Raw genomic sequence first — 10,835 nt, 5'->3', positions numbered from 1 at the left:
CATATTGGTATAGGTAAGGGATTATTGAAAGTCTTGTAGTACTTAGAGAGATTTTTCCAATGAGATTTCATACATGCCAAATGAAGATAATATGAACAAGTTATGACCCCGAGAAGTTGGCTGCCCAACTAACCCCAATGGGGCCCACAAACTCTTGTCGTTCCATCTCATGGGGTTATGGTTTTGGTTATTTAGGGTTTTCCCTTATTGCTCAATAATAACAAGTCTCTTGAGCCTCATTGTAACACAATTAAGAGGCATGTAGCTGCCACATCTTCTCAGAGATAAGTTACCATCACCCGAGCTAGTTTAAATCCAATTTTGTATGTAAGCATATTTTAGTTCTTTGATATTAATGAAATGAAGTTTCATTTCTACTACATTTGTGTTTATGTGCATATCTGTATTTTGTTGCATTCTTTCATAATTTTGGATCAATTGTGAAGATGTTGCTTGTAAATTATTCAACCTCAAACTTGAAGGTCAAGTTAAGAAATGGTGTCACACTTTACTAGCTACATCTATTCATTCATTCAAACAACTCTTCAAGGAGTTTCATCAAGCCTTTGAAAAGTATTTTTATTAACAAATTTATAAGAGGATTAATTGACTTAGAATGAAATCTGATGAATCGCTTGAGGATTTTATTGATATATTTCTTCACCTTTGCTATGAATCTTCAAAAGAAGATGTGGATTGGGATTTCATGATTGAAAAGTTTCAAAATTTGTTTGAAAAAAATTGAATTTCATTCCCCTGTTGATTTGGATCTTCCAATTTTTCTTGATCATGAGGCACCTTAACCCTCAAATGAGGAATCTACTCCCCCTTTTGTCCCTTTATCCTCCTCCTTTTATATTACCAAACAAAGTGGTCTCTCATGCCGATATTGGAGTTTGAAAATCCCAAAATCGAGTTCTTGATTAGTTTCTTCCACCTTCACTTGCTTTTAATGATCAAGATCTTAAGCCAAGAAAACTTTGAATGTTCTTGTAGTCCCATGGATCCTAGTGTGAAGGTTTCTCCTCTAATTTCTCAATGTGACGTTAATGTGCATAATTTAGATCTTGAATATGATATGATTGAAAGTATTGTTTCTTTAAGGCATACCTATCTTCCTTTATCATTTACAACTCATGGCTCCTTATACTTTGATTCATTTGATCATTCCTCTCCATCCACATGTGCTTTAGATACTCTTGATTCTCATGTTTCTGGCTCAAATGGTGATCAGGTACACGGTGTTAATATCTCACAGGTAGAGGAGAAAAATGATGAAGACTCATTCCATATCTCTTCCATTTTTCAAATTCCTCTATTTCAAGATGATGTTTCTACATTCTTGGATGATCAAGGATCTTTTGATCTTGGCAATTAGTTGAATGAAACCAAAGTTCTTAACCAAAATGAAGGCATGGAAAACCATCACCCTAACACTAATGACCTCACTGATATATGTGGTAATGAATGCCCAAGTACATTGGATGATTTTTTTTTTGCAAGAATGATTGGATTTACAAATATTTGACCTAGAATATGATATCATCATAGAAGAGTTTCTCACAAAATTTTCTTCCTCATCTCACTACCACTTGTGTCAAGATGTGTGTAATAAATCAACTGATATATCATGTTCTTTAATTCACATTCTGATGAATTAGATCTCAAGTCCCCGCAAGGTGGTAAGGCTACCCATGATGAAGAAGATGATGTGGTAAAACACATTTCTTACAATTTGGGTAATCTATTTGGTGAAGTTGAGACATCCGATGAGAATATTGATTCCAACAACTTCCATCTGATTCATAATGATCTTGCTAAAATAATTGATGATAGCTAGCCTCACACAAATGGTGACCTGACCATGCTTTCAAAATTCAATCATTCAACGATTTACTAGAAGTGATTCAAGTGGTTGGAGGGTTAGCAGTGGGAGCGGGAGTAGGAGTAGCCTTCACGAGAGGAACCAGCTAGCGGGAGCCTGGTGCAGCCTCCAGCCGGCAGGAAGCCCGGAGGCAAAGAGACACAACCAACCTCGAGACTGAGTGAAGTTCTAGAGCCATGGCCCTAGGAGGGGGTCGTGAAAAGGAAACTACCTTGCCACTAGAGCTAGCCGCATTCTAGGATTTGGTTGAAGCTTGCAATAAAAGGCCAACATCCGAAAATCAACAGAAGTTCGTGAAAAAGATGGCAACTATCCCCATAGTTGCTCTGCCTACTTAAGAGCCTTGCAAAGTGGCTCTAAACCTAGTAGAAAGAGGACTCATCGACCAGTTCATAGGCTTATGGCCCTCACCAAAAGCAATAGAAGCTTGGGTTCAAAGGAACTGGCGTTCACTAGTCAAAGAAGGAATAAAAAGCCATTTCGGCGGCAAAGGCTTCTTTGTATTTGTATTCGATGCAACAGAGTATAGAAACCTAATATTTAGAAACGACTAGTACTTCATGGGGCCTCAGGGACTATATTTGAATCAATGAACTCCAGACTTTGACCCGACCCTGGATGTGCCCTCGACTGTTCCGGTCTGGGTGAGATTACCCCACCTTCCTCTCCACTGCTGGAACCCTAAATCCTTGGAAACCATAGGGAACAAGCTAGGTAAATACATCGACCGAGTAGAAAGAAGAGACCAGTATTCCTGTGCTAGAATTTGTGTAGAAGTAGACTTGGAGGAAGGTCTCCCTAAAGCCATTAAACTCACGGTGGCTGATTGGTCACACATACAAGTGCTATATTACGAGAAACTACCATTTAAATGGAGACACTGCCATCGATACGGGCACTTTTCCAAGCATTGTAAAAAGAAATCAAAGGAGGTAGTTGAGAAAGAGAAGGGAGATCAATGGACTCGGGTCCAGAAAACAGGACCATCTAAGCAGAGAAACAGGAACAAAGGGAAAGCTGCCTCCATTGGGAGGGTTGCCCCTCCAGAACCCCAAGTAGAAGGAAGTTCAGTCCCTCCAATAGCAGACATATCAACCAATCCCTTTGATATGTCTATTATTCCACATCCCCTCCTGGTTTATTCCACTATGGGAAAACAAGGAAGGGTTTTTGGACATAGTGAACAAGGCTTGGTCCATTCATGTTCAAGGATCACCCAACTATGTTAGGGAGAAAAAGATAAAAGCCACCAAAATAGCCCTGAAGCAATGGATAAAAAATTCAACAATCTCCCCCACTACCTAAATAAAATAGAGCACCAAGTAGTTGATGGATCTACAAATGGGCCTGGAGACACAAGACGTAACTAGAGAAGATATTCATAGGGAGCAAGAACACCAAATCAACACCCTTCAGACATTTAGAGAAGAGGAAGAATACTTGAGGCTCAAGTCATGCAATCTCTGGCTTGAGTCTAGAGACAAGAATACAACCTTCTTCCATAAGCAAGTTCGTACCCCCCTCTCTAGAAACCACATTGCTAAAATCACCTCGATAAAAGAGGTGGCAACCTCTCATTTTCAGTTGTTGTTCAAAGAAGAAGGCGTGGAGGATAATGAGGAAGAGTATGACTTCCTCAAGCACGTTCAAAGGATGGTTAATGAGGGGGACAATGCAACTCTCCTGAAGCCTTTCACTGAAGAAGAAATCAGAAATGTCGTATGGAAGATGGAACCAGACAAAGCTCCAGGACCTGATGGATTCTCAATACACTTTTATAGACTTTGCTGGGATATCATCAAGGCTGATTTGCACCGAATGATCAAAGGATTCCTTCGGAAAGTTAAAGTGAGAGGAAGCATAAACTCCACCTTCCTAGCCTCAATTCCCAAAGAAGCCAACCCGAAGACTTTCGACAGATTCAGACCAAACTCACTTTGCAACGCGTCTTACAAAATTCTCACCAAGCTATTGGCTAATAGAATAAAACCTCTACTGGACAAACTCATCTCTCCCAATAAAGGAGGGTTTGTCAAAGGAAGGCACATTCTGGACAATGTGATACTGGTGCAGGAAATCATCCATTCCAGCCACCAACACAAAGAGCAAGGTATGCTCATCAAACTGGACATGGTGAATGCCTTCAATAGATTAAGACATTCCTTCCTACTCCAAGTTCTTTTTGCATTTGGTTTCAGTTCTGAATTTGTTAAATTGATTAAAGCATGCATTGGAGAACCTTGGATAGCCCCTTTAGTAAATGGTAGACCTGCAAACTACTTCAAAGCTACAAGGGGAATCAGGCGAGGCTACCCTCTGTCCCCCTTCCTCTATATTTTGATGGCAGACTCTCTAAGCCGAAAGCTCTCTGATGAGAAACTCAACGGGACACTTCCTGGCATCAGGGTGATACCCGGAACAACCCCAATGAATCATGCCTTGTTCGTAGATGACTATCCTTTTGGGAGGAGCCTCTATTAAAATAGAAAGAGCCTTCAGCGGAGTAATCCAAAGCTTCTATAGAGTCTCCAGAGCTAAGGTCAATAATAGAAAAAAGTGCAGTGTATGGCTGGGCTATAGACCAGCTATCTATTCTTAGGATTGCCCAAGCCCTAGGCTTCATCGGATATGTATCTTGAGATAAATTCAAGTATCTTGGCCTGCCTTTAACCTTGGGCACTACCAAGGCCCCTCACTGGATGGAAATTTTCAGCAAAATCAAGGCAAAAATGACTACTTGGGGAGGACAGTGACTTACCATAGTTGGGAAGCTCACTTTGGTCAAGTCAGTCCTCTCATCCCTTCTTATCTACCAAGCCTCCTCCCTTTAAGCTCCAAAAGTGATTCGAAATTTTCTATGGCATGGAGGAAAGGGGAACCAAAAAAAATTCCATATAGTAAGCTAGGACATAGTGAAAAGGCCAATACCTGAAGGTGGTATTCAAGTAAGAGATCCTGTATTGGCCAATCTGGCAATGGGAGGGAAGATTCTTTGGAAGATCTTCTCAAACCAAAGACACCCTATAAGTCAAGTTCTAATTAAAAAATATCTGCACAGACTCTCAATAAAGAATATGGATGAAGGAGCTTCTCACAAAGGAACCACGCCATGGAAGTTGTGTAGCTAAGGTTGGAATTTCTTCAAAGAACAACTTTACAGAATACCAAGAAATGGGAAAAGAATTAGACCATGGGAGGAAAAGATCATGGGTCTCCAACCCCTAAGCCTTGCACCAGATATAGCAGACTTGGGCAACTGACTCACCAAAAAAGGTATTCACGAACTTGCTGACATTTGTACATGGGACTCAGAAGGGAACTGGAGTAACTGGGACCTTCATCTCCCCCCTGATTGGTTGCTCCGCCAACTCCACCAATTATTAGATAAACTCACTGGACTGGCTCCTGTGCACCTACATTAGAGGGACAAGTGGGGCTGGGGGAAGATTGGAACTTACTCAGCATGGATGGGTTTTATAGCTCTCCAAGAACAACAACATTATATCCATACTACAAAGCTTTGGCACCATATATGGAACCCATTTGGACTCCCAAAAATCAACTTCTTCATCTGGGCCCTTATACACAGAAGGACCCTCATAGGGGAAAACTTAGAGAAAAGAGGAATCGTAGGTCCTCACAGATGTCCTCTCTGCTGCAAGGACTAGGAAATGATCGATCACTTGTTCATTGACTGCCCCTTTTCTCAAGAGGTCTGATCGCAAGCAATCATGGGGCTCAACGCCCAAATCCCTCAGCAGTCTTCAGTGGTTAGTCTTTTCACAACTTGGAAAGATCGATATCCTCACTCTTTGAACAACAACTCAACTTGGACTAAAATCTGGAATGAAATCCCAAAATATATCTGCTGGGGAATCTGGTTGGCTAGGAATGAAGCCATCTTCAACAACAAACTCCTATCCACCACCACAGTAACTGCCAAGGCCAAAGCCTTACTGCTGGAAACTTTTGAGAATAAACCTCATAAGCCAGACAACTCCCTATTCCCTGAAGAGCTCAGCTGGCTAGGTGAGTCCCTAAGACGGGAAAGCATCAAGAAGAATATCCACTTGCCTAGCCATAACCCAGAGTGGCAAATCCAGAATTCTGAGGTGGACTTTAAAAAATGGTGGAAAAATCAAGGAAAAGTCATGATTTTCTTCGACGAAGCCTCCAAAGGAGACCCGAGGATATTAGGGGCAGGACAAATAATTTATTCAGTAGATGGACAGAAACAAGACAATTATTGTTGGGGTCTAGGACAAAGCACCAACAACCAGGCTGAGATCCTAGGTCTACTCAAAGCATGTCAGCTGGCTCAAAGGTGTGGAGTACTAAAAAGGTATGTTTTTAATGATCATTTCAATGGCTTTTCAGTGGGACTTGTGAATCTTTTACATCGTGAATGTGGAAAACAATAGAGAATTATGATAAAATATGTGGAATTAGTATGCAAGACTTAACCGCTGATATTTGTCATTCTCCTGTGCAGGAAAGGGTAAAAACGAGGAGCTGTTGTTCCAAAGAAAAAGACAAGAACAGGATAACTATTGTCCCTTTGACGAAGGACCGAGTGCAAACGAGGCTAAGCAGGATGAAGCAAACCAGTCCAGAAAAGGAGGAGAAGGCACCAGCTCGGCGGAGGAGAAAAGAAGTGATTAAGGGTTAACAGTTTGGCGAATCCCTCAGGATCTTCGATCCTGAGGGATCGCTACTTTATTTATCTTGTTACTTAGACATCTCCGCCGTCACCCTTATATAAAGGGACGACATTGTTAGCTTTGGGGATGATGCTTTTATGTAACTTTTTGTTAAAGATTGAACTTTGATCATCGAGTCTCGTTGAACTTGGCTCATTGTACTTTTTGTTTCATGCCTTAATATAAACTTGGTGATTATCTTATCTCTACGTCTGGATTAACTTAAAGCGGTGTACCCTTGAGGCTAAGGGCCCGGCATCGGAGGAAACTTTCTTCTGTATCACTATGATTTGATTTCTGTGTGGTTTGCTTATCGTCATTAGTGGGTAATATGATATGCTTTATAAGTTACACCATATGCTCTGTTAAGATTCGTTCATTAAGGTTCTTTATATTGACTCTACATTATATCATCAATACTTTCAGAGTTGATTCAATATTATTAGACTTAATTGAACATTGTTATCATTTTGTTACGGAGCTTTTATGCTATGTATTTGTGTTAAGGAAATTATCTGAAAGATGTGTTCTTTATGATTCAGGATTCATGATGTTCCATTTTGAAACATAGTTGTAATTCCTGTTGATAAATCAGATTACTTTTCAAGGGTGTTGTGTGCGTATGATTTCCAAATGCTGTTCCATAATTAGTAATTAATGTTGTTCCATTAGTTGGTTGCGTGATTTGCTTGGAGAATGAAAGATTGGAGTTTTGATTACAATGAGTGCATTTGAGTTGATAGGATAAAGTTTGATTATTTCTCGCGAGGTTTAGTTATACGATTGCTGTTCCATTTCAGAATTGTTGTTCCATTTTAAGCATTGTTGTTCCATTCTAGATTTGCTGTTCAATTTCCTATTTGCCCATTTTTATCTGCTGTTTCATTTACTCGCATTTGGTGTGAGAGACGATCTGTGGCTGTAGTGAGCCTCGGCATTTACTGCCTCACTCCCAAACCCGTGGTCCATGCTCTAATTTCCTTTCCATTAGTTTCCAAAGGGATGGGCTATTGCCGTCGAACCCTTGACTGATAAAGTTGCCTAGCTTTAAGAGCGTGTGCTTTAGTCATTTGAAGTAACTTAGTCATAGACAAGCATCATTTTACAATTGTATTTTCGTAGAACGCTGTACTACTAGCATTACTCTGACAAATAGCCTCAGATTGAGTCACTCTTTGAAATAACCAAACGCTCCCAGATTGACATGTTAATGTGAGGTAATTAGAGGTGAAAGAGACCCTTTTTATAGCTCTACATTTTGGTGTCGTTGCCGGGGAAAGAGTGTAGCCATTTGTCTTTTTTTAGAGTAGTGTACGAACCTGCTAGGGAAGAGTTGGATCTTAAAAATGGAAGGTAAGAACCTGCGTGCGGAACATGTAAAAGCCCTGCTCCACTGTCCGCTTTCCTAACAGATTTGCTCTTGCTTTGTTTGAATAGAATTTAGTAGTTCATTTGAGTGCATGACTAAGCAGAAAAAACCAGAAAAGAATATTAAGTTTCCATCCAAACCCAAAAAAGCTAAGGGGCCGGTGACCCTTGGCCGAACAACTTTCATAGACGAAATCTATAAGAAAACAAAATCTCAACCATCAGTAAGTCCCAGGAAAATCATTTCTAAACAACCTACTAGTTCCCTTCAGGCCACAAGATCACCATCTGTAGCCTTTACTGAGGTGCATAGTCAAACTGAAGAGCAGGACTTTCAGGAAATTGAAAATTCTACTCCAGAACTATTTCAGGAAGGGAATTTTAGCAACTTTTGTGAAGGAGAAGGAGAAATAGGGGAAACCGAGGAACCAAAATCTCCCATTGGAACATATCAGCCATTAAACAGCTCAGATAAGGGGAGCGCTGCGAAAATCATTGTTGAAGGAGTCCAATCTCCTCAGACATCAGGTATTCCTCTTATCCTAGATAAAGGAAATGCCATAAAAACTATCCCTGCTAAAATCGTTCCCTCTCAACCTAGGAATACCCTCCTAGATATCCCAAAAGGTTATTGGCATATATTCGATCCTATGGCTCAGAACCAGCCAAATACTCAAACCTCTACATTACAATATCCTATAGTAGATTCTGCAGCAAATGCGCCCATGAAAGCTATCCCTCTTCAACATATCCCTACATTTCACGGTCTCACATCAGAAGATCCAGATGCATTTTTATTCGAATTTGATGTGTTGTGCAGGGGATATGATTACACCACCGATCCCCAGAAATTAAAATTATTCCCCTCTACATTAAAGGGGGCAGCTTTAAGATGGTTTATGGGACTAGGTGGTGGGGTCATCAACAATTGGGATCAAATGAAAGAATCCTTCTTAAAAAAATATCAGGATTATTGTAGGTCTAGGGAATTGAAAGACGAAATATTCCAAATGACAGCCAAACCAAACGAAACATTAGAAGAATATGTGGAACGTTTTCAATACAATTTACAAAGATCGCCTTATGCATCACTACCTTTACCTGATAATGTGTTAAAAACTGCATTGATAAGGGGCATGAAGGAACAGTGGATTGAAACATTAAATATCATGGGAAAAGGGGATATTTATCAAGAGAATTTTTCTGACATTATTGATTTATGTATCAGGAGTTCGAGAGGCAGCACAAGAATAAAATCGGCAGAATATGATCGATTTGCAAGAGACAATAAAATATCAACAGAAGGAGTAACGCGTGTGGAGATTGGAAATTTATTAGAAAATTTTAAAACTGATATTCTAGGGACACTAACTACACAACTTGATATTATGCAGGCCAAACAGAAGCAGATGGAGGTAGAACAGAATTTGGCAATCTTCTGCCCCCGATGCAGAAAAAAACATAGTCACAAGGAGTGTCCACTGGATACAGCCCAAACATGTGCCATCTGTACAAACAATCATCTTACGAAAGCTGCCCCTCACTTCCTGGATTAAAAGCAGTATACAAGGAAGCAGAGGAAGAACCAGAATCGGTGTACTTGATCAACCAGCGCCACCAGTGGTAGCCAAGACAATCTGGTATGTTTTCAGACCCAACCTCTTCTTTTCAGCCTCCACAATATAATGCTCAACAATATAATATGTGGCAAAATCAGCCCCAACCCCCATTTTCGAACTGGTCACCACCATCGTTTCCTTCTTCAAACCCGTGGCTGAATCAGCCAAGCCAATCTGGTTGGCTGAATTTCCCTTATACTCCACCATATTGGAAAAATAGCCCATATCCTCTGCAATGGACTCCCCCTACTTCACAAAGTTCACCCTGGCAGACAAACTGGCAAAGACCGATGCAACAGCCAGTAGGAACTATTCCGCTCCCTCAACCTACTCTGCCAGCTCTACAACAAAATCCCCAGTCTAATCTGAGACCGCAACTCCCAGCCCAACCCAACCCCAACCCAAATAACAGACCGGTCCAATCTCTCCAGATCATAGAATCACCAGAAATAGGACCCGACCTACGGGAGTGTAACGATCTTCAATTACGATCTGGACGTATCATTGAAAATGAGGGAGATAAAACAATTCATATTGAAGATCAGTTAGTAGGAGAACATCAGTTGCAACAAGAGGATGTAAATAAGCAGCAGACTCATAATCAAGCAACTACATCCTCTCCCCCGTTCCCAGAACGATTAGTCATACCTCGACCTTTACAGTATCCTGACTTTGACATTCTGGGAGAATTACAAAATTTGTATATAAAAATCCCGTTCCTCCAAGCCATTCAAGATATTCCTATATACGCAAAAACTATTAAAGAATTGTGCATAAAGAAACCAAGGAGGAATATAACAACTAATCCAAGAGTCCAAGTAGTCGGTACTTTATCTGATCTATTATCTGGGAAAGAAACACCCATTAAATATGAAGACCCAGGAAATCCAATTGTAACTGTTCAAATTTACGGTCAGACCTTGTCTAATGCCTTAGTTGATCTAGGAGCTGCAATCAATATTTTAACAACCACCACCTGTCAAAAACTCGGCATTACATCTGTAGAACCTACCTCTACTTTGTTAGAATTGGCCGACCGATCTGTGGTTAGACCAGAAGGTACTCTACATGATGTCATGGTCTCTATAGATTCCTGGGAATATCCAACCGATTTCCTGATAATTAATCCAAAAACCCGACTTGATGGACACCCGCTAATCCTAGGTAGGCCTTGGCTTGCCACCGCCGATGCTTACATTGGTTGCCGGCAAGGAAATATGACCATAACCAAAGGACCTGATATCAAGAATTTGGTCCTATACC

This window comes from Pinus tabuliformis, chromosome 5_2 (assembly GCF_031772625.1).
Source record: "Pinus tabuliformis cultivar Carrire ecotype Pingquan chromosome 5_2, CPIR1, whole genome shotgun sequence".
Taxonomy (NCBI): Eukaryota; Viridiplantae; Streptophyta; class Pinopsida; order Pinales; family Pinaceae; genus Pinus; species Pinus tabuliformis.
The sequence above is the reverse complement of the archived record's forward strand: the minus strand, read 5'-3'. Positions refer to the sequence as shown.